A 25,514-nucleotide genomic window follows, 5' to 3' on the forward strand; every position below is an offset into this window, starting at 1 on the left:
TAGATATCCCTCCCACCCTACCCTACATCTCTGCTCAATCCCAAAGCCCTATGGCAAGCCAATCCCTAAATATTCAAGGGTGGGGAGAGATAACTATAAAAAGAAAATCACATCATACCTCCATTACTAAGGCTGGGCTGGGCAAAGGGTCTGCAGAAAGCTCTGGTGCTGGACACTCTCTGCCTGTCTGCCTAGCTGCCTGCTGCCTTGCCTGCTTGCTTGCTTGCGTTCCTGCCTGCCTGCCTGCCTGCTTGCTTCCTTCCTTCCTCAGCTTCAGGCTTCAGTGAGGTCTGCATGGAGGCCTCTCTGGAAGCCCCACCCACCCGCCAAACAGCTGGGAGGCGGGAGAGACAAAACTCTAGCTGCTTGCCTGGGAGCCTTTCAAGCTGCACACAGACACAAAAGACGGGCTGGGCTGGGGTGGGGAGATACATGGCTGAGACTGGGGGAGAGAGGAGGGCAGGCTGCATTGCAGTGTGCCAAGAGCAGGGCCTGTGCCAGCGCGGGGCGTTGGGCAATTGCCCAGTCCCGCCCTAAGGAAGGCCCTGCTAACCACTGACTGCCTTTAGACCCTTGCAGTACTAGAGCCATGTGCTCCAAGCACATTATGATGCCTATAAGAAGGTAAAGTAGCCTTTACAGAGACCTCCAAGTGAAATGAGGCCATAAATCATACCACAGCCAAGCTACATGAATCCACTGAGATTCAATTGAGAACATTGTGGAAGGGTTCAATCAGTGAAGTTGTACCCTGCCGTTCTCAGTAGCAGAGCTCCATGCTCATGACAGTAGTGTGAATACAATTGATTCCATTGTGAGCAAGTTTTACTTTCAGTGTAATCTGTTTTTGTATTATTCTGCATCTTAGGGCCAAATGAAATGTTACATTAAATGTATAATTTGGCCCCACATGAAACTTTGTTGTTGTTGTTTTTAATAGCTGCCAGGGTGGGAATGTAGAATCAGGACTGTTTCACTACCCTATTTAGGGTAGTGAAATCCAAAACAGATTGTGAGGAGCTCCAAAAGGATCTCTTCAAACCAGGGGCGAAAGAAGGCTGGAGTGGGCCCAGAGACAAAATTTTAAAATGGGCCCCTCGCTCACACACACACACACACACACACACACACACACACACACACTTCACAATATATAATCATGTGACTTGCCCTGGGGGGGCCCTCAAGGCGTGGGGGGCCCCAGGCAGCCGCCTCCCCTTGCCTAATAGTAGTTACGTTCCTGCTTCAAACTGGGTGAGTGGGTGACCAAGTGGCAAATGTGGTTCAGTGCTAGCAAGTGTAAAGAGATGTACATTGGGATGAAAAAACCCAACTTCATGTATACGCTGATGGGATCTGAACTGTCGGTGACTGACCAGGAGAGGGATCTTGGGGTCATGGTGGTCAGCTCATTGAAAGTGTCGACTCAGTGTGTAGCAGCTGTGAAAAAGACCAATTCCATGCTAGGGATCATTAGGAAGGGGATTGAAAAGAAACTGCTAATATATAATGCCCTTATACAAAACTATGATGTGGCCACGCTTGGAGTACTGCATACAACTGAGGTCACCACATCTAAAGAATGAACTGGAAAAGGTGCAGAAGAGGGCAACCAAGATGATCAGGCCTAGAGCACCTTCCTTATGAGGCAAGGCTACAACACCTGGGGCGATTTAGTTTAGAAAAAAGATGACTGTGGCAGGCACGTAACAACGATAGGGCAAGGGGAGGCAGTTGTCTGGGGGCCCCACTGCCTGGAGGGGCCCCCCAGAGGCACCTCACGTGACTCCCCATTGCCCCCTGCCCAGCCCCAAGGCCCCTCAGCCACTTGCCCTGTTCGCCGTCTCTCCAGCTTGTTCTCCTGGCCGGCAATCGAGCAGCAGACAAGCTGCAAAGAGCTCCTTTTCTCCCGCCTCTCAGCTGATCGCCGGGTGGGCGGGGCTTCCACGGAGGTCTGGTGTAGGCCTCTGTGAATCCTGAACTCCAGTAGGGCCCAAGCCAGCCAGGAAGGAGGAGGCAGCCAGAGAGGCCTCCACTGTTCTCTGCAGCAGAAGACCCCCTGCTGCCAGGTAGAGTGTGAACTCCTTTTTGTGGTTACCTTCCCCACCCCCCCACCCGGATATATAGGGATCTGCTTGCCATAGGGCTTGGATATGGGAGGGAGGGACTGAGAAGTCTCTGAATATTTATTTTTAAACAGCTTGGAAAATTTGCTGGCTTAAAAAAAACTCTTAAAAGTCCTATAAGTGGCTTGTTTCATGGCAGAAAATTACAAAAACTTCTGGAAGAAACAGTATTATATTTATTTTATTCATTCATTTATAAATGCACTTATGTTCAAGTTGTTTTGCAACCCAGAAGGTCTGAGTGAGAACTGTGAAGCATGTCTTCTGCTTTTATTTTATTTTATTTTTCTTGTGTGTGAACTGCTCCCCAATAACTTGCAGGGACTTCAGGGTAAATCTGGCCAACATGTGAATGCAGCACCTCCATTCCAGAGGAGATGTGTCTTAAAGGGCTTTAAAAGCCTCCTGTGAAAAACCTCCTGGAATCGAACTTGACTGAATTTGTTCAGAATTCTGAGAAAACAAACATAGGCTCACCCTGCATGGTTGAAAGTCTCCTTGGCTAATCTGCAGCGAGGGGCCCATTTTAATCATTCATCTTTCTAGTGTGTTCTAGGCATTAAAAGTAAAACAAATGTATAGTACTCAATGTATATCACTATATATTGTGAGGTGTGCGTGTGTGTATTCAGTGAAATGTATTTCCAGGCAGCATACTTATTTTGGAATATCAGACTTAAATCCTTGGGGGCCTGGGGTGTGCGGAGGCCCTGGACTTTGAGTGGGGGGGCCCCATTTTAAAATCTTGTCTCTGGGCCCACTCCAACCTTGCTACGCCCCTGGACTGCGGGGAGACATGATAGAGGTCTATAAAATCATGCATGGTGTGGAGAAATTCTTCTCCCTCTCACACAACACTAGAACCAGGGGTCATCCCATGAAACTGATTGCCAAGAAATTTAGGACCAACAAATGAAAGTACTTTTTTACACAACACATAATCAACTTGTGGAATTCTCTTCCACAAGATGTGGTGATAGCCAACAACCTGGATGGCTTTAAGAGGGGTTTGAATAACTTCATGGAGGAAAGGTCTATCAATGGCTGCTAGTCTGAGGGCTATAGGACACATCCAGTCTCAAAGTCAGGATGCCTCTGAATACCAGTTTCAGAGGAGTAACAGCAGGAGAGAGAGCATGCCCTCAACTCCTGCCTGTAGGCTTCCAGCGGCATCTGGTGGACCACTGTGTGAAACAGGATGCTGGACTAGATGGGCCTTGGGCCTGATCCAGCAGGGCTGTTTTTATGGTCTTATGAGAGCAATATCCTAACATTCCAACTAAAAAAACACCTATTTCTCATAGCTGTTAGCCCGAAAAGGGAAGGATTCATGGTGCCAATTCTTATTTCCTCCACTCAGCGATTGAAATCTTTTAAAAAACATATACACACCACCAACTATGCATCGAACACAACATGTAGTATGGCCTTTAGGTAATTAGGAACATAGGAACGCAGGAAGTTGCCTTATACTGAGTCAGACCAACTAGCTCAGTATTGTCTACCCAGAATGGCAGTGGCATTTCCAAGGTTACAGGCAGGAGAATCTCTCAGCCCTGTCTGGAGATGCCAGGGAGGGAACTGGGAACCTTCCCAGAGCAGCCCCATCCCCTAAAGGTAATGAGGCTATTTTGACAATCTGCAAAAATCGGGCTAGGAGAGCCTAGCCCGATTTTTGCAGATCGTCAGAACCACTGGGCTTGGCTGCGAGCCCGGTGGTTCTAGAGCGGGTAACCCGCTCAAGAATCCCTGCCCCAAAACCAGGTTTGTGGAGTGAGCACTCTGCAAACCTGGTTTTCTGGATCGTGAGTAGCCGCGGTGCAGCTTCGTGCCATGCCTACTCATGAGTAGACCCCTGGAGGGGAGGCAAAAAGCTGTCTCCTGGCTCCAGGGGTTTCCCCAGTATGCCTTGCGCGCTTGCGCAGGGCATACTGGGGCTTCCAGGGGCCGCACGGCCTCCGAGCTCCCCAGCCCCTGCCGGCTCCGTCACAGAGCCGGCAATCGTGTGAGTGGCCGATCCGACTGCCCAGCGCTCCCTGCCTGATCGTCTGCGGGGAGAGTGGGCTTAGGATTGTGAGACCCGCCTCAACATCTTACATTGTAGGGACTATTCACACACACAGGCAAAACTGTGTTAAGGAAGCCCAGCCTGGTTTTGTCAGCACATGTGAACTTCTGGGAGCCAAGTGTCTCCCTGCTGCAGCATGGCAGCAGATCTACCACCCTTAATCCAGGCTAACTGCTTGTGTGTCAGTGCTAAATGGCTCTATGCAGCATCTACACTTGAGTAGCCTCCCGGCCAGTGCTTGAGTAGCCTCTTGCTCTTGCACAATGCATTATAGGAGTTCCAGGGGCTGTGAAGATGCATCCCAGCCCCCGACTCTCCATGCTGCCCGCCATAGCTGGCAATCATCTGGGCGGGTGATCTGCCTTGCCTGCTCAGCAAGGAGCCCTTAATTGTATGCCAGGGAGGTTAGCATTTGAAGGCTTCCTCCCCTGTAGATCGGAGCCCTTCCTCACTGATTGTAGTATCCCATTTAAATATAAACCAGGGTGGACCCTGCTTTGCAAAAAGGACAATCCATGCTTGCTACCACAAGACCAGGTGTCCTCCTAAAACGTTCTAAATAACAGTGATATGAAAAGTCTGCAGATATTCTATTTTTCCTGCTCTTTGCTGCCACCAGATGACTAGCTTATCCCCAGAAATCATTGTGCTAATGTCCGCTCAGGACTTGGCATGGGCACTGGTGAAATTTCTACAGCTGCCTCCTAGCTTGCCATGCTGTATTCCATATTTCTACTTGTTCTCCACAACCAAAATGTTTTCTAAGCAAAACATAGTAAAATGTGGTTCAGTTATTTCCTACTATTTTGAGCAAATCCAAGTGGTTGGGAAGAAGAACCATTGTCTGTCTGTATCTATCCTATCTTCCTTTCTAGAGCCCGAGGTTTCACTGCCAATGCAGTCAATGCAGATACACCTCATTTTCTTCATGTATTAGATTTCTTTGTTAAATATAACTGCAATAGACATAATGCAGACTGCAACATTCCTCAGCTTAACACGATGCATAGATTTCAAGTTTGAAAATAAAACTTGACTACCTTATTATCACCGTTAAAGAAAATCACAAATAATGCCATACTGTTGCCATTTCTAGTTCTTTGATGGAACATTCACAATTCAACTTGTTTTGATATCTGCATTTCCAAATCATGTTTATAAGCTCAAGTTCCTTTTACACAAAAAGGCCCTTACATTATTGCCCCCCTTAAATTATTACATAGGAACCTAGGAATCTGTCATATACTGAGTCAGACCATTGGTCTATCTAGCGCAGTATTGTCTTCAGACTGGCAGCGGCTTCTCCAAGGTTGCAGGCAGGAATCTCTCTCAGCCCTATCTTGGGGAAGCCAGGGAGGGAACTTGAAACATTCTGCTCTTCCCGGAGCAGCTCCATCCCTGAGGGGAATATCTCACAGTGCTCACACTTCTAGTCTCCCTTTCATATGCAACCAGGGTGGACCCTGCTTAGCTTGGGGACAAGTCATGCTTGCTACCACAATACCCACCCCTGCAAAATTGAAACTTATATGGCATATTTGATTAAAATTACCAACATAGTTGTTTCCACAATATGCTCAAGGTTGAGCAGCAGGTGGGGTGGAGGTAGAAGGTGCACAGACCTTACCTCCCCCCTAGATGATCTGGTACAGCAGTGGGAAGTGCAGACTGCACTCCCACATGTTCAACGCTGCTGTATGCAGTGCAGATCACCGGAGGCTGGGACAATGCATCCTTGCCTCCACATATCTTACATTGCATCGTGCAATGCATCAGTGCATTGGGGAATATCCATGAGGGTATAACACCTGTCTCTTTGTCCACTTGAGTGCAAGCAGCCCGGGCAGTCACACGAGCCTGGAACTGGGGTTAAGGGAACACTTGCATCTTTAACCTCAGTAAAAGGCCAGGGTTGAAAGTCAGGCTAGGCACTGCAACAGCACTGGGATAGGGTTGATCCCGGTGCTGCACATAAGGCAGCCTAACCCAAACTGGGCTGCCCTAGCCTGGGTTAGGCTGCTCATTAGTATAACCCGAATATGCTGTTATTAAAATTATATTATTACCAGGTGTGCAGATAGAGCGAAAGCTTGAGAAGAAGCTCTTCATTTGAATGGAGTCCACTTGGATGGAGAGGAAAGGCACTTTTCAGTGGGGAGAAAAAAATGTTTTGGAGATTGAAGATATGGATAGGTTTGGAAGAACTCAAATGCTTAGGAGGGATTTGAACTGATGATGATGATGATGATGATTATAAAAGCTCCTATAGTATTGCTTTCAAAATTTGTATTAATGCTTGCAATCTTATTTCTAAGATTTTTAATTCTAGATCCAATTGATGTAGATCCAAAGGATCTAAGGCTTCTAATCAACATTTAAATAACTAGCATTTGGGATAAACTGAATGGTCTTTAGAAAAGACTGCATTTTCTTGATACTATTGGCAGACATAGTGAGCCCATTTCATGAAAAATATATGAAAATGGGAGTTCAAATACTTTATTTCCGACATTAAATAACCTCTAAGCTATGTATTATGTCCCATTTTATACCCAGTGCTATAATGACTAAATTACTTCAGAGAAATCCCATTAAAATTAATAGGACAAATTGGTAATGACTAAATGGGTCAGGACTAACTTTTTCTATTAGCTTCAATGGGACTTCCATTGAATAATTTAGTCAGGTTGCCAGACTTTATAAACACAGATTTCGCTGTCCAATAAGCCTGTATTAACACATTCTCCCTTATACCTGTCTAAACAACATAAGCATGTGCAAATGTATAATTATCCACCGTGGTAATTATCCACCCATTCCCATTAATTGGGGATTGCTGCTGGGAAAACTGTTTATAATGCTACAATAAGCAACATGTGCTTATGGATAATGATTGTTCAGTATGATGGTTCTCTTAGGAGTCCTTTGCCAATTGTTTTAAAGGTGTGCTCAGTATGCTTAAAATTATGGTGGCTAAAAATGATCTCCAAGGGAATTAAACACCTGACATTCATTTTGGTAGGGCACTTTTGTAGCGATCATATAATTGTCTTCTGGAGGCTTTTTGAACAATCACCTGTTACCTTAGCTCCTCATTCTACCAATCAGCATTTCAGCATTATTCTTTCAGTTTTGGACTTCCAGAACACTGGATAATCTAAACAGCAGCATTATCCACTGAGAAATCTCCAAGTGATTATCATGCTCCTTATCAGGCTTCATTCAAATGTATAATTATTTATCAATATATGACAAAGCTTTGCATTTTGAATGCTGGAATTTGCCATTCTTTAGATTGTTGAGTAGCATTTTATTTGCTGATATGCCACAGGTGAAACCCAGAGTGATAGAATGAGTTTCAATAGCATCTTCAGCAAGGACTTGTGATAAATGATATTTTCACTGCTTTGACATAGGATAAGTACATAGGATAAGTACGATGAAAACAATCAATATAACATTAGAGTTTCTTTAAAGGACCAATTTTTCAGAAGGACTAAGGGCTGAACTAAACGTTTGGTGGCAGCCGAGTGGCTGCAAGGTGGAGGAAAAAACAGCAGAATTTGCAGTGAGAGGTGGTGGGGAAAGTGTACTTGATCCTTTCTCTACTGCTGTTTTTTCCCCTGAGACCGCTTCCCTGCATATGCTTTTCTTGCAAGATTCCCAATTTTGAGATTGCAGGTAAAGAGTAGTAAGTAGGGAAAGCATTAAGGAGCCCCTCCTTCTGTCTGAAACTCTGCTCCCCAAAATTATGGTTGATATCCAGACTGACATTCTGCTTGCACAATGGATAAACACACACACACACAAACACACATGCAAGAAGGTCACATAGCTACATGGATGCTCACAGTTGCTCAATCTCTTTTGCTCTTGGTTAGGTTTTACACACATTTCAGTTGTGCAGAAATGATAGAATGACATGTGAGGAGAGTTGGTCTTGTGGTAGCAAGCATGAATTGTTGCATTTGCTAAGCAGGGTCCACCTTCATTTACTTTTGGATATGAATGCTATAACACATTCCCCATAGGGGATCAGGCCATAACTCAGTGAAAGAGCATCTACATGGCATGCAGAAGGTCCCACGTTCACTCCCTGGTATCTCTAGGTAGGGATGGGAGAGACTGTTGTCTATAACCTTGAAGAAGCCACTGCTGGTCAGACAGTAGACCAGGGGTGGGCAAATATGTCCCTCCAGCTGTTGTTGAACTACAACTCCCAACTTCTCCAGGCACAGTTTATTGTCACTGGGGATTATCGTAGTTATAGTTCAACAACAGCTGGAAGGCCAAGTATGCCCACCCCTGTAGTTGACAATACTTAGCTAGGTTGACCAATTGTCTGGCAGTATAAGGCAAATAACATAATTCCTATGACATGCTGCAGATGTCTATTTCTGTGCCTTCTTGTTCTAGTGCAACACAACCTGGACACAACACAACACAAGATCCTAACTTAGTGTAATGTTATGCACCATATTTGTACAAGTGCAACATTATTCATGGCATCCACCTTTTCATTGACAACCCAATTCACGTATCTAGCTCAGCCTTAAATGTCTGGACAGGTCCCCTCCCTAATTGTTTTATGATTGGAATTAGAAAGGTATGTGGCATTATTCTCCTCCTCCACAAAGGGTTTGTGAGCACCTGTGAACATATAAATGGGGACAACAATAATTTATCAAATGTATTACATTATGATACTTTAATTATTATTCTTTATATTTATTCGATTTCTATACCGCCCTTCCAAAAAATGGCTCAGGGCAGTTTACACAGAGAAATAATAAATACATAAGATGAAACCTTGTCCACAAAAGGCTCATGAAGAAAGACACCGACAACAGTCACTGGAGGTACTGGAGGTACTGTGCTGGGGGTGGATAGGGCCAGTTACCCTCCCCTTCATAAATAAAGAGAATCACCACATTAAAAGGTGCCTCTTTGTCAGGTTAGCACAGTTATGCTTCTTTGCCAAGTTAGCAGGGTTAATATGCATTTATTATTATTAATTAGTATGCATTTTCCTGGATTGTTGTCAGGTAAAAATAAGAATCAAACTGAGATTGTAGAGATGTGAATAACTATAAATAAATGGAGCAAGAAAATCTTGGGAGTTCAATCTGGACTCAAAGAAAGCTATTAACAGATTACAATTTGACTTCAGACACAAGTAATGTGAATGTGTAGATACAAAAATGCACAAGTGACTGGCACATTGGTGATGTGCAAATGGTTGCATTGCCATGAAATAAATGTGGAAACAACAATAGAAAAGGTGGCATTTGGGCATGAATGTGCAGTTCACATTATGGCTCCCTGCATTCATGTTTCTGTTTAACAGGTTGCTTTTTATACCCAAGTTCAGAAGGTGAAGTATCAACCGGCCCAATCTCTATAAGTGGGCTAAATGAGATAAACAGAAGTGTGTTGCAATTTTGGATGTTGGGAAACTCTGAGGTCATTCACACAATCAAAAGCTGTGTTTTACCCAGGTTTGGGAGCTGTGTTCCCAATTTTTGTTTGTGTGGAAGAGAGGTAGGAGGAAAACCTAGGTAGAAGTGATTGTGCGGAAGCAAGGTAGGAGGGAAAGCTACTCAGGTGTTCCTCCCATCTTGCTTCCACACAATCACTTCTACCCAAGTTTTCCTCCTAACTTGCCTCCCCACAACTGAAAATTGGGAGCACACACAAACCTGGGTAGAACAGTTTTTAGCCTACGTTCCAGTAGACTTATGAGATCACCTGGCATTGTATGTGTGTGTCTGTGTGTCCCCCGCCCCCCATCAACTTTGCAACGCCTGGACCAATATGAACCAAATCGAGTACAGTTGTAGGCACACATTGGGACACCTCAATGGCATGGTTTTTGATGATACCATCCACCAATCCAAGAAGGAGGATGCGTAAACTTTTGAGGTGCGAGTGGACTTGTGAACTGCCTAACCAATTTGAACAAAATTTGCTACAGATGTAGGGACACATAGGGATGCCCAAAGGGTGTAGTGTGTAATGATGTCATCCACTCCAATTCAAGATGGTGGCCACGTGAACATCTGAGGCACAATCTAGCTAATTTGTGGACTGTCTAACCAAATTAAACCAAATTAAGTATGGTTGCAGTGAATGACGCATAGGGACACCTCAATGGCATAATTTGTGGTGATAGCATCCACCCCAATCCAAGATGGCGGACGCATAAACCTTTGAGGTGCAAGTGGGCTAACGTGTGAACTGCCTAACCAATTTGAACCATTTTTTTTACAGATGTAGGTACACATAGGGATGCCCAAATGGCATGGTGTGTGATAATGCCATTTACTCCAAATCAAGATGGTGTCCACATGAATATCTGAGGCACAAGCGGGCTAATTTGTGGACTGCCCAAGCTATTTGAACCAAATTGGGTACAGTTGCAGTGAGTGACACGCACGGACACCTCAGTGGCATAGATTGTGATGATGTCATCCATGTCGATTCACGATGGTGGACACATAAACATTTGAGGTGCAAGTGGGCTAACTTGTGAACCGCTTAACTGATTTGAACCAAATTTGATGCAGCTGTAGGGACACATAGGGATTCCCCAATGGTGTAGTTTGTGATGATGTCACCCAAGATGGTGGATGCATAAATGTTTGAGGCACAAGTGAACTAACGAGGACTGCCTAACTGATTTAAACCAAATTTGAAACAGCTGTAGTGAATGACACACAGGGACACCTCAATGGTGCAGTTTGTAATGATGACATCCACTTCAATCCAAGATGATGGACATATGAACATTTGAAGCACCAGAGATCTAACTTGTGGACCTCAAATTGCACCAGATTTAGTCCAGATGTAGAGATAGTGAAAGGAAAGTAGGCTGATTAGTTCTTACTAGAACAATTTGTTGATTGTGTGAATGACCTCTTTATCTTCTTTATCACTTTCCCTTTAAAAATATAAATACTGCCTTTGCATTATCTCTGGTGATGGTTACATTCTGTATTCTGATATTATATCCCACTACTCTACTTCCTGCTTTAATTTTAAACTTTTGAATTTTAAAATTTCTACTTCATTTTCATTATATTGTTGACACCATAAGAATTGTAGTTTCCAGTTACCTAAAACTTGGTGAGATGAACTGGTAGGATCCTACATAAAAAGCAGCTTTAGGCTACGGAGGAGAGCTGGTCTTGTGGTAGCAAGCATGAATTGTCCCTTTTCCTAAGCAGGGTCTGCCCTGGTTTGCATTTGAATGGTAAGATCTCCTCCTTAGGGGATTGAGATGTAAGATATCCCCCTTAGGAGATGGAGCTTTTCTGGAAAGAGCACCTGTATGCTTGAATGCAGAAGGTTCCAAGTTCTGCCCCCCGCCCCCCACGGCATCTCCAAGATAGGGCTGAGAGAGACTCCTGCCTGCAACCCTGGAGAAGCCACTGCCAGTCTGGGAGTGAGACTGAGCTAGATGGACCAATAATCTGACTCAGTATATGGCAGCTTGCTATGTTCCTACATTAAGAGGAATTTCCTGACTGTAGTAGCTGTCCAGTATGACAGTCTGCCTCATGCAGTGGTGAGCTCTCCTTCACTGGAGCTTTTCAGACAGAGTCTGGATAGTCATCTGCCCACTACATCTGTAGCTTCTTCTCTTTGTCAGTGAATTTTAGGATCAACATGAATTTAGCATTTAGCATTACATTTTGCAGTAGTAGTCAAGGGCCAAGTTGAGTCATGTGGTACATGACCTCTCTCAGGTCTAAAGGCATCTTTGGTTATTTTGCTTGCTTTTAGTGCTTTTTTCTTCAGTGAAGAACATTTTCCATAGCTTTCTAGATCAACCTATTGCTCTGTTCTGGATTTCTGCCCTTCACCTCCTCAGGAATTTCCCGTATTCAGACCACAAGTATGAAACTAAGGGGCTGCTTTGCATGTTCCATCAAACTGAAAGAGGACATCAGAGTCATTTGTACTTCCTTTCCTTCTGCAGTTGAATCTTATTTGAAGGAGGAAGATGCATGTTATTGCTGTGCATTGAAAAAAAATGTAGATATCCATACTTTACACAAGACTGGCAAATGGAGATGTGGAGAAAAATAGCATGGATCTTTCCTGTTTATTTTCTCACTACTTCAATAGAATGTGCAAAACAGTCCATAGAAGAAATGAGTAATTTGAACAGATGTAGAATGATCAATATTTTACCAGCATCAGCTATTGTCAGTTTATTCTCCCATGGAAGGTGTGTGCCAGTGATATCTTTCAATATACGGATTAATGTGAAATTGATTGAACATGTTTCCACTTTCCTACTTTATGTTCCTTATATATCTTAGCAAAGATTCATGAGTCTGTCATCCCAATGAGTACAACTGCTATCTTCTTTTGGCTGCCAGACGTAAAATTTCAAGGAAGACCTTCTGCAAGACGTCTTTGTTGTTGTTCACTCATACAAAACCTATTAATAAGCCTATACATTTTGTCAATAAGATAAACAATATTATCTCTCACAGGCTGAGTTCATTACTAGCTTTCACAATGTCAGCATTTAACCAAGCCTTAACAGATGAAGTAGGCAGAGCATTAAGGAACAGATTGCCTATGTATAGGTGATGATGAGGGCAAAAGGAACATGGCCTTTACATTTGCCAGAAAAATGAATAATTAAAGATGCCCCCAAAGTCCAACCATCCTAAAATTGAAGCCATGCCAGTTGAAAAGAGAACAAAAATGCTATATGCATTGCTTCAGTTAGAAGCAACACTGTACAGCTTAATCTTAGGTACTATATCTTTCCTTGGCATTTTAATACATATTTATTATAATGGATTGGCACATAGACATTTTTCATTTGCATTAATGCAACCGAATTGCTGACACTGTCAACAATGACCTCGTTTTTCACCATAACCATTTCAAAGATGTAGTCTGGACCATGTGCCTTGTGTAGGCATATATATGGATCTTGTTCATTTCAATGGCTAATAGCCATACTTGTTTATTTTATAATATCTTAAATACAAAGCAGTAATACTGCGATATGATACAAGATAACAAAAACAGAACGATAGTAACAAAAGTAACGCTGGAGCAGACTAAAGGTCCATCTAGCCCAGTATCCTATTTCCCACAGTGGTCAACGAGATGCCTCTGGAGGACCCGAAGCAGGGCTTCAAAGCAATAGCCCTCTGCTGCTGTTGGTCCCCAGCAACTAGGTATTCACTAGTTTACTGCTTCTGAAAGTTACATACAGCCATCATAACAAATTATCTGTTTATCTGTCTATCTGTCTATCTAATCCATGAAATTGTCTGTATCTTAACAACAATTTTATTTGTCGCTCTCTGGGTGACTCATCAGGTGGAACAATAAAATAACAATTTAATAAAACAATTTAACAATTTAATAAAAATTTAAAAGTTTAAATCTCATTATAAAAAGTTACAATAAAATAAAATAAAACATGTTTTAAAATTTGTTTAGAAACTTTTTTAAAGGTTTGAAAGGCCTGGGCGAACAGAAAGGTCTTCACCTGACAGCTAAAAGAACAAAATTATCCATAAGAAGTGAAGTAGGGATGAGCCAGCAAATTACAGACCAATAAGCCTACTTAATGTAACTAGCAAATTGTACGCTAAACATCGTGCATTGAATTTTGCTCCTGGTTGGATACAGAAGATTTGCTGAAGGAGGAGCAAGCTGGCTTCAGGCATGTCAGGTCAGTTATGGACCAGTGTTTAGTCTTACAGCATCCAATTGATAAATATGTGTGTATTGGTAAAATAACTCTTCTTGCAGCTTTTGTTGATTTTAAAACTGTGTTTGATTCAATTTCCAGGGATCTTTTGTGGGCAAAATTGTCCACCTTGTCAATAGACAAGTGGTTATTATTATTAATCTACAAACTGCATGAGAATTCTACTCTTTGTGTCTGGATTGATCCAGCAGGCCATCTCTCCAAATCAGTTCCATTGCTGAAAGGAGTGAGGCAAGGATGCATATTGGCGCCCTTCTTATTTAATTTTTATGTCAACAATCTAATCAAACGGTTGCAAAGTGTGGACACCCATAACCCCAAACTGGTGGACAAAAGGATTGTAATACTTATGTATGCTGACAATGCTGTAATTCTTTCACAGACAAGGGTGGGCCTTAGGAGAGCCTTGGGAGCTTTGGCTACTCATTATCAGGGGGAACATCTGGTCATTAACCATTCCAAATCTAAAATTGTTTGTTTTAACAATAGTGTTAGGAATTTCACTTGGTCCATTTATGGTCAGCAAACTGAGCAAGTGAAACAATTTAAATATCTCGGTGTGATATTTCAACATAATGGCAAGAAATCTGCCCATGTTAGATCGATCCTTGAAACGGCAAAATGAAGTGCAGCAGCCATTCTGAAGTTCTACCGTTCTCAGGGGGGCAGATATATACCTGCTGCCATCAAACTGTTTTCAGCTAAAACTATACCACAACTACTGTATGGCGCTCAGTTAGGCCCCTATGAAAATTTTACAATTCTAGAAAGGATTCAGGCTGGTTTTCTTAGAGCTTTATTTGGCTCTCCTAACTATACCACCAATGTGGTGATCCAACAGGAGGCTGGGTTACCAAAACTAGAGACTAGGGCTTGGATACTAATTATTTACTAGTGACTGAACCTCCATCTTCGGCCAGTAGAGCTTATACCCAAGTTCCTCTCAGTCGTACAGCAGCCCTCCTGGTGTCTGAGGATAACAAATAAACTCCTTAGCGTTGGTTTATTCCCTGATTCCCTGTTGGAAATGGGTTTAGTGAGTGCTAATTCGCCAGTGATTGGAGGACACTGAACTTCAAAATGAGATGGTTTTTTGCCTATTTTTTATAGATCTCTAAAGACAAGGGCAGGTTTTTTTACCCATATTGTATCTGTCCTCCATCACTTCCCACAAGCTCCACTGGGCTTTCTCGAGAGCCTGATTTAATGCTTTTCCTTCAGCCCTGCTTATTGGAAGGTCTCACCAGGTGCCTTTGGATGCCCATCTATATCCTTGTGACTCTAGTGAAGCTGAAACTGTAAATCACGTTCTGTTGAATTGTAGGTTTTATCGGGATGTCAGACATTGGTTAATTTCACCTTTACTGACCAGTGTTTTGGGACAGTTTGAAGACTGGTTAGTTAAGTTTTTACTTTCTGATAATGACACAGGTACCTCATATACAGTAGCAAATTTTTTTTACATAGCTACTGGAGTGCGAAGCTTCCAGACTGGCACAAAAGATGTTTGAGTTGCTCATAAGATAAAGCTGGGTCATTTTAATGGTTATGTGTTGGATATGTTGCTTTGCTGTGTCTTGGTCTATGACTGTAAATAAACTCGATTGATTGATTGAACAAAATTATGGTGCCAGGCGAGCCTTACTGGGGAGGATATTCCAAAAATAAGGGGCCACTACCAAAAAGGGGCTACTACCCTAGTAGCTCGACCACCCATCCCATCTCATTTGGCAGGGGCACTTGGTGCAGGGCCCCTGAAAAATATTTAAAAATCCAGATAGGGACATATGGGTCAAGGTGCCCTCTCAGGTAATCTATTCATGGATTTTTAAAGCCATCTAAATTAGTGACTATCACTAATCTTGGACTGTCTTGTGCTGGCAAATTCCATAGATTAATTATGTGTTGTATGAAGGAGAACTTTCTTTTGTCTGTCCTGAATCTGCCAAATGGAAAAATATGAAACATGTTTTGGAAAGTCAAAAAAAGTTGTAAACAGTAACCATTTATGGATGTAATGAGAATGTCTTGTTCAGAGCACACTTTTTAAACTGCTGTAACTCAGCCATTCTTCATTAGAGTGTTCTGATATTTGGTCAGAGTATACCCCTTATGTAGAAAATTCTCGCCAAATTTTCTATGGATAGTACAAATAGTCTTGCTTCTGTGACTATTAACTATTTCAGGCTTTATAATGACAGAATGCTTTTAAAAATGATTATAGATTATAAGTTGTTCACTTGTACTTTTTACTTGTGTGTCTTTATCAGATGTCATCAATATAGGCTTTAATATACTACCGAGAGTGTATTATTATTCAATCCTATCATTAAAATAGGTTGAAAACCATTCATCCTATTTTATATTAAAGTAAATGTAAAGGTAAAGTGTGCCGTCAACTCAATTTCAACCCCTGGTGCCCACAGAGCCCTGTGATTTTCTTTGGTAGAATACAGGAGGGGTTTACTATTGCCTCCTCCCATGCAGTGTGAGATGATTGCCTTTCAGCATCTTCTCATATTGCTGCTGCAAATATAGTACTGACAGTACTCCCATATAGTACCAGCAGGGATTCAAACTGGCAACCTTCTGCTTGTTGGTCAAGCATTTCAAAATGTAGACATTTTCTTCTAATCTGTCAAAAATTTGGATTATTCACCAAATGCTTCTTTAATATTTCTTATTTTTTACATTGTATATAGGGCTCTCTGCATTGGTGTGAGGGAAAAGAAAAGCAACCACCCAACATCTCAGAAAGCATATTTATCTTCATCATAGCTAGAAGCCTGACATGGTTGTGTGTGAAATGATATGAATGTTCAACAGTTGGTTTCTTCAAAGAGGCAGAATCTTACAAAGAAAAGCCTGTTTCAAGCACTGAATAGTCTATCAGAAATCCCCATGTTGGTTGAACTAAAATGGATACATATATTCAATGAAACAGAGAGCTTGCAGAACTGATAGAGATAAAGAGCATGATCAAAGTAAAAGTGAAAGTAGCATCATTAAGAGGCATCAGATCAAATCATTCTGACCAATATTTTCCTTTGTAGTAAGCAGCCAAAGCAAAGAGAATAACTGCTCATAGACCACATATTCTGGAATAGTTAAAATGACTTTATTAGCAAAAATGCAAATAAGGATTCTAAGTGTTACAGACATTATAGACAGAGTTCTTAAAAGACAGATACATGGTATCCAGTTCCTTAGTCAAGATGCATTGGAAAACTTGGATTAAGTGAGGTGTTCTATACATACATGAATATTGTGGTTAATTCCCATGCCCACTGCTGTCAATGCCAATGCTACCAAGCCATAAAGCACTTTTACAACCTTTAAGGGATGAATATATACTGTATATTCTCTCTCTCTCTCTCTCTCTCTCTCTCTCTCTCTCTCTCACACACACACACACACACACACACACACACACACACACACACACGTCTCCCCCCCCCTCTCTCTCTCTCTCTCACACACACACACCTCTCTCTCTCTCTCTCTCTCTCACACACACACACACTCTCTCTCTCTCTCTCTCTCTCTCTGGAAGGAAGGAAGGAAGGAAGGAAGGAAGCAAGGAAGGAAAACATTAAATAATTAAAAAAAAAGAGTTCCTGAGAGTGTACAGGATACATCATCATATTTGAAGTGGCTATATGCATAAATTTCATTATGTGTAAGAGGGCTAGAATAGAGGTTGTGTGTGGCCACATAATATATGATATTATGATGCTGTACACTGAATGTGTATGTATGTAAACAAAAATCCTCTGTGTATTCAATGCATTATATGTGAAACAATTTTGGGACTGTTAATTAAGTAGCAATTAACCGCATATTACATGCTAGAAATTATAACAGTGCCCAGATTCTATTTTAGAAAACTAAACTAAACTAAACGCAAAGCTTATTCTGGAGGTGGTGATTTTGAGTGAAAAAGCATTGGGGGTGGGTGGGCTTTATTTCCCCACTACCTTCTGTTTCTCTGCTTCAGGTTGCCACTCCAAATGGCTTGCCTTTCTACACCTTCTACATGGGTGTAGAAAAGCTGTAGGGAAACCCTTTGCATACTAGCATCCAAACCATAGCCATTAGTTTATATACAGCATTCAGCTTTTGAAATACCATCAAATGTGAACAAAACGGAATGTTTGTGACAGGATGCCAGAAGATGAATCCTGTACATGGAAGTATGTACAGGAAGTACATATGTGGGTATGTACATGGAAGTACATGACTGGCTTGTCATGGGCTGAAAGCTGACATTTTCAAGAATTACTCCTATATATATACTATGCTCAGTGGTCATATGCATAGGTTCTTAGATAGTTCTTTTGTTAGCAGTCACAGTGACTGGGCACAGGAGAGACAAGACATTAGAGATATTTTTTAAAAGATAGATATAATCTATGTCTGTAAGTGAGTGACAGGTGCTTCTTGTTCCTTATACCAGGATGCTGCTATGAATACTTTATTAGTTGTAGACGGATTGGCTTGTAGACATGTTTCTATGTTCCTTGTTTAAAACATTATGTATCCCAGAAATATATTTTCTAGCTGGAGGCAATTTGACATGTGCCGATCTCATGCTGCCTATGGTAATAAGGAACACCAAATATAGTCAGCTCTAAGAAGTGACATCTTTTAGGAAGTAATAAAGTATTAGACGCTAAACTCTAAGATTTGTACCTCCATGATTTTGCTAATAAATCATGCCCAGAGCAAGCTTGATGATCTTGTTCAAATTGCCAGAATATAGTGGTGTACAATATATTTGTTTGGATCAGGATTGACAGGGGAAATAATGTTGTGAATTAATTGGTAAAACACCATGTCAAATCTTGACAGCACATTTGTCCAATAAGCTGGTTTGATCATTTTTAAACCTAACAATTCCAATATTCTGTTGGTGTCATCTAACTTTTCTCTGCACATTTCTGTTTTTAAAAGCTCTGTGATCTAAACTAGATAGTGTTACATAAAATTCACTCCTAGAACTAATCTAACTTTCCTTTCTGTCAATGAAATACTCACATTTTGGCCATCTACCCCATGCCTTAAATAAGTGTAGTTTATTCTATACAACTATATGAAAACAATTGTTTTCTCATGAAGATGATAGCAATATTCTGAGCCACCATGGAAGTAGGGTTGTCCTTACAAAACAAAATGCTAGTCATTCTCCCTCCCTCCCTCCCTTTCTCTCTCTCTCTCTCTCCCTCTCTCTCTCTCACACACACACACACACACACACACACACACCTCTTCAACAAACACATATCTTCTGAGCTTATTTTATTTACTTAATGTAAAAGGTTCAGTTGCAATTAGACATAAAAACTATGCGAAATGTAATGAAAGCACTATCAAAACTGCAGCCTCTGTAGTTATGGAGTTGCACTGATCTCTATTACAACTCAATTAAAACTATGGTTGCTGTCTTCATCACCTGACAAAGGAATGCTGTAGCCATAGTTCTGTGTTTCAGTCTTTAAAGTACCAATATAGTATTCTCTGGAAGGCTTGGAATAGGGTTTTTTTTATGACCTGCGAAAGATTCAAGTCAGATTACTTTGCTAGGAATGTGCAAAACACTTCAAAATTGAAATGCTTTGAGCTTCAAATGGGCAGTTTCTAGTGTTTCAAGCTCAAAACAACACCCTTAAAATAAAGGGCCTGTTCTGAGGTCAAAACAGAATAACCCCATTTCAATTGGAACTTTTTTAGTGTTTCTAGCACCATTTGGGGGGCCTGGTTTTCCCTTGCTGATTGGTTCTCTGGCACTGGATTCCATTTGGCTTACAATCTCCTTGCTTCTTGGTTGGCTGCTTGGTTGGCCAAATCAAGTGTTGTCATGGGCAACTGAGCCCTTATTTGTTGGGGGAGGGGGAGGGAAGGTGTACCTTTGGAAGAAATTTCAAATTGAAAATGTATTCAAAGGGACTGGGAGGCAGAGAGAGCCCTTATATTGTGCCTCTCTTGAATAACAGGGTACATCAGGAGAGGAGGAAGAAAGGTTTGATTTTATCATTTTCTTTTCCCAGCACTGAGTATAATATACTGTTCTATTGCTGCTATAACTATCTGGTTTTGCTGGATCTCAGATCAACAAAGGCAGAACTTGGGTGCCTGCCTTCCTTGAGTTGTAGTTTGAGCATGGTGAAGAGCGTATGTGTTACACAGGTTGTGTTAAGTACCCCAATCTGTCTGTAAAATATGTATTTTATGACTGTGAATGCATGCAGGAGGGTGGGGTCAATGTGCCAAACTATATTTATGGCAAGGATTTTAAAGGGGAGATGGTAGAGCCCATTAAAGTATATAACAAGAAACAGAAACCATGGAAACTTACAGGTGAAACATGGGAATTTCAGGGTGAATCATGTTTGAATGAATTTGTGCTGACATTTACTTCAGACAGTTGCTTTAAGGACTGTACATTTTTAGCATATAATTCAAGAGAATACAACGGGCTTCTAGTTTTGTGGGAACTAATCAAAGAGGGGACTGATGTAGAGTTAATCACTCAGGGTGAAAAACTTCTATCTATCACACTAAAAAGCTTGGGTATAAAATTTATAGATTCCGTCTGCCACCTGCCCATGGCCCTAGCAAAACTACCTAAAGCTATGGGTTTTCAGGGGTGGAAGGCTATTTTCCACATTTCTTTAATAAAAAAGAAAACTGAGGTTATGTTGGGAAGATCCCAGAACCAAAAGAGTATGGGGTGGACATTATGATGCCAGCTGAAAGGGTGGAATTCATGAAGTGGTATGAACAGAACAAATCATAGACTTTTGACATGTAGAAGGAACTGGCTCATTGCTGTCAGCAAGATGTACAACAACAACAACATCAACAACAATTTATATACCGCTTTACAACAAAAGTTTCCAAAGTGGTTTACACAGAGAAATAATAAATAAAATAAGATGGATCCCTGTCCCCAAAAGGCTCACACTCTAAAAAGAAACATAAAATAGACATCTGCAACAGTCACTGGAGGTACTGTGCGGGGGTGGGATAGGGCCAGTTACTCTCCCCATGCTGAATAAAGCGAATCACCACATTAAAAGGTGCAGGGGTGTAGCATGGTTGTAGTGAGCCCAGAGACAAGATTTTAAGATGGGCCCCCCTCTCACTGAAGCTCAGCTCATGAAGTAAAGAAATCTTATAGTGGTAACAACTTCACACACACACACACACACACACACACACACACACACACACTATGTGCCACAATAGAACATCATCCTAAATTATTTTTTTAAAGGTTTTGTAAATTGTGGATGATGCAAGTAATCAATTTCGGAAGATGAATACAACTGAAGGAAGCCTGAGTGGCTGCGCGGCTGCAGGGGTCAGTCATATGACTTGCCTCTGGGGCCCCCCCTCAAGGCAATGGGCCCCCAGACAACTGTCTCCCCTCGGCCTATTATAGTTACGCCCCTGAAAAGTTGCCTCTTTGCCCAGTTAGCAGGGGTAAGCACAGTTAGCAGATATAGATATCTTGGAGCAGGCCTGTACAAAATATAGACACAAGCTGGTTGAGATGACATGGAAGATAACTAATGTGCCCAAAGGGAAGAAAACTATCAAGGAGATGGTGGGTATCAATCCCTTCCAATATCCCACACTGGCCAGTGTATGCTTAAAACTGTACTGGTACAAGTATCTGAATGATAATGAGATCACACCCCCATCTCCAGATAATTACTATAAATGGTGTAAAAGATTCTCCTGCCCCACCATTCAGTTGCTGAAATATATGGCGCACAAGGAAAATACTCATATTCAGCATGCTCTTAACAGAGGGAAATTTACAGTTGAGATCCCCCAACCCCTGCAGAGTGCATCGGGGGTGTCAAGGAATATTATTTAGATGGTTATTCTGCTAAGGGGAGAAAGAAAACTGCCTTTGAATTTAACAGCTGCTTCTGGCATGGATGTCCCCACAGTTATTCCTCACACAGTCAGCATCTTATGTTATCAGAAACCTATTTATTTCTGCACAATGCCACTGAAAGGAGGGCAGATGTGCTAAAAAAAAAAGGTAGCTTTGAAGTCCGCTCCATATGGGAGCATGAGTGGACAGAAATGGTCAAGGATGAACCATCAGGTGAAGCATTTTCTGAAACAGCACCGGTTTCCAGGTCTCTATGTGTGAATTCATTGATGACAAAACTAGTTGTGTGTCTTGGAAACATGACCAGGACTGTCTAACACCCTCAGGCAACACTAATGTCTTTCTAGCCTGTTTTACAACTTCATATGCCCGTCTCTATCTGTAATCCATCATGGACAAGCTGCAGGACCACTGCCTGTACCATGACACAGATATTGTAATTTATGTGACTCGTGATGGCCAGTAAACCCCCCCACCCCAACTTGGAGACTTTTTAGGTGAGCTGACAAACGAGTTGCCCCCAGATCAGTACATAACGGAGTTTGTGAGCACAGGCCCTAAATCTTATGGCTACAAGTTGTCTCGGGGGGACACCTTGTATAAAAGTCTAGGGGCTTACTCTGTATACTACAATATGACAGATTATTAACCTTGAAAGCCTTAAAGAACTTGTTTTTGATGACATTTCGGCACAGGGGCCTACTCATGAAATTGTGGTGGAGCCACAATTGGTATAGTCAGAAACAAGAAGCAGTGGAGGATAGAAACAAAACTTTTGAGGAAAAAGAGTGGTCTTTGCTAAGTGTGTCATCATGCTTTTAAGATGCGCTTAAGTTTTAAGACTCTGCCTTATGGATTTTAAAATGGATACTAGCTGGCAACATCCATTCTCTGCCATTCTGGCAGGGCCTAGTAACTGTGGGAAGACTTTTTTCCTTAAAAAAAAAACAAAAAACATGCTGGACAATGCCTGCGCCATGCTATCTGTGATGCCTGAAAAAATTGTGTGATGTTACTCTTGCTGGCAAGTTCTGTACAAAGAACTGCTCTGTAAATATCCGATCATTATGTTTATAGAAGGTTTGCCTGAGAAACTTGATGATGATGTGTTGTTACCCCTCAATAAAACCTGTTTTCTTGTAGTGGACGATCTCGTGAAAGCTTCATCCTACAGCCAACAAATTGAGCAGGCCTTCATTGAGTTTGTACACCACAGGAATCTGAGCATTTTTTTCATCACACAGAATGTCTTCTGCAAAGGAAAATCTGCATGTACCATCATGCTAAGTATATGGTGCTCTTTAAAAATCCCAGGGATAAATGACAGATCATTACTTTGGCTCGCCAGATTTTCCCCGGAAGTAGTCTGAAGTAGGCACCCAACTATTGAACTTGTCAGGCCAACCTACCCACTTCACTAAATGTTGTTTTACTTTACCACGGCCTTTTGTAGCTAGAATATTTCCAATCATGTATACTTTGTCCTCTCCCACTTTGAATTTCTGTAATTCTTCAATATAGAAGCTGCTGGGAACTGGCTCTCCCATGTAGTCTTTTAGCAGATAGACTGGCCTTTCAGCTCTTCTGATGACATGGTTCACTATAAACAATTCTGTGGTGTAGTTCTGTTCATAACCTTTCTCAAAAACTCCTTTAATTTTAGAAATCCTAACGAGATCTCCTTTTCTTAACACAGAAGACTTGACTTTTTATTGGCTATTGTTGCCATAGACTCTTTTCCAAACAGACAGATCATTGCTGGTGGTGACATCTACCAACCTGCTCTGTATGGTTCTGTGAAAGCTGTGGTTATACTCTTTAGGAGCTGAGGCAGAACATCAATATACCTAAAGGTGTTGTAAGCAGTAAAATACCTCCACATACGAGTTTTTAATGTCCAGTTCAGTCTCTCCACAACAGCTGTTTGACATCATTGTTGGTGACAAAGTGGTGAATCCCATGCTCCTTTAACAGTGCACCTACAGGTTTCTTTAAAAACTCTATCCCTCGATTGGGCTGGAGCTTGCCAGGCTCTTGGCCTTCTCTTAAAATAGCTTTAAAAGCAGTGGTCACTTCCCTCCCTGGTTTGTCTTTTAGAGGTACAATGCATGCATATTTAGATAGAATATCCACCACTGTCAAAATGTATTTGTAGCCTTTGTTGTATTTACAATACTGCTGCATGTCCACTAAATCTGCCTGCCATTGTGCATCCACCCCTGAAACAATAGTCTTGTTTCTTTTAAAATGAATGTTCGCAGGTTTGTGTAGAGTGTAAGCATCCTGCTCTGAAAACCAGGCCTCAACTTGCCTTTTACTAAGTACTTTACTGTGCTGCCTGGCCTCTTGAAATAGTGGGTTTACACCTCTGAACCTCCCCACTCTCCCAGGGGTGTAATGTATTTTCTTTACGATTTCCTTGTGCCTTACCATGGTTCTGCTTAACACAGGTATGAACACACATATTTAAAACAAATTTCTTTTATTGGTTACCAGCAGTACACACTCAGGAAATTCAGGACATGTTGACATCCCCGAGGTGCATGTTCTCAAAGGCCCATATTTGCACAAAAGAGGACAATGGTTTAATATTGCAGGGTAAACACAGGCAAATAAAGCAGGCAAACTGAATCACATCCAACTTACCAGTTTGTCGATTTCCTCACTGGATCTGGCTCTTCGGGTTTTGTAAGCACAATGCCATCCATGGCATCCTCCTCCCCACTTTCAGATGATGATGAAGTAAAGCACACCACCCTGCAGTAATTGGATCTTGGGCTGCCTGAAATCAGTGTCAGGCAATCACAAGATGACTAGTTTTCACTAGACACACAGCATGGTTTCCTATGATGTGACCTCCAGGACCTGCTTGACAACCATGAATCGCAGCCACACTCCTCATCTTCAGAAAAGTTCCCCTCTGAATTGTGGCAACAGTTGTCATTGCACCAAAAATACTGAGGACTCTTCTTCACCAATTTTTTCTTCCTACGCAGCTTTTGTTTTACAGGAACTTCTGTTTCAGATCTGATGAACACACGTTCTTTGGAGGCAGTAGCTAGAGGCTCTCCATCTTCAGTTTCCATGGGGGCTGCAGGGTTGGTGTTACAGCAGCCACAATCACATAATAGTTTATCATCCTCATCCATTGGGTCTGTTGCAAAGTTAGTTTCTGGAACAAGAACTCGCCAGCAATAAGGTCAGCCATCTGGCGGGTTTTCAGGCCAGTAAGGGGGTAGGACAGACTCACTGGTGTCATAGGCCTAATGTTCAAGGCTGTCTGTGGCAATGATAGGTCCACGGGATGCTGCGGATTCCTAGCATCAGCCATCGTCTCTGTACAACAGTAAAATGGCCGTCTCTAAACATGCAACCCCTAGTCCTATTTGTAGAGCAGTTGCTTGACCCCATTTTGGCCAATAAATTTACACAAAATGGCTGCCCAACCATTATCATGCCTGCACACTTGGCCCTTTCCAGGGTCTGAAACCTGTTCCTATTGGTCCAGAATAGCTAGGCGTGTTCATAGAGGGGTCACATGTCCACCTTCAGTACATGCCTGGACATATTCTTGGGTAGGAGTGGAGGGTGGGGGCTTGTAGGGGTGAGGGCATACCCCTACTTCTGACCCTTTCCAGTCACATAGGGGTCTCCTCTGCCCAT

General features: G+C 42.0%; 1 long non-coding RNA gene across 1 annotated transcript; it reads left to right on the top strand.

Moving 5' to 3' along the window:
- Positions 1 to 1,965: 1,965 nt before the first annotated feature.
- LOC128352908 (uncharacterized) lies at positions 1,966 to 19,751 on the top strand. The gene is made up of 3 exons (XR_008320701.1): positions 1,966 to 2,069; positions 13,669 to 13,903; positions 16,645 to 19,751. It is a non-coding gene; the product is annotated as an uncharacterized LOC128352908 (long non-coding RNA).
- Positions 19,752 to 25,514: the final 5,763 nt, after the last annotated feature.

This window comes from Hemicordylus capensis, chromosome 4 (assembly GCF_027244095.1).
Source record: "Hemicordylus capensis ecotype Gifberg chromosome 4, rHemCap1.1.pri, whole genome shotgun sequence".
Classification (NCBI taxonomy): domain Eukaryota; kingdom Metazoa; phylum Chordata; class Lepidosauria; order Squamata; family Cordylidae; genus Hemicordylus; species Hemicordylus capensis.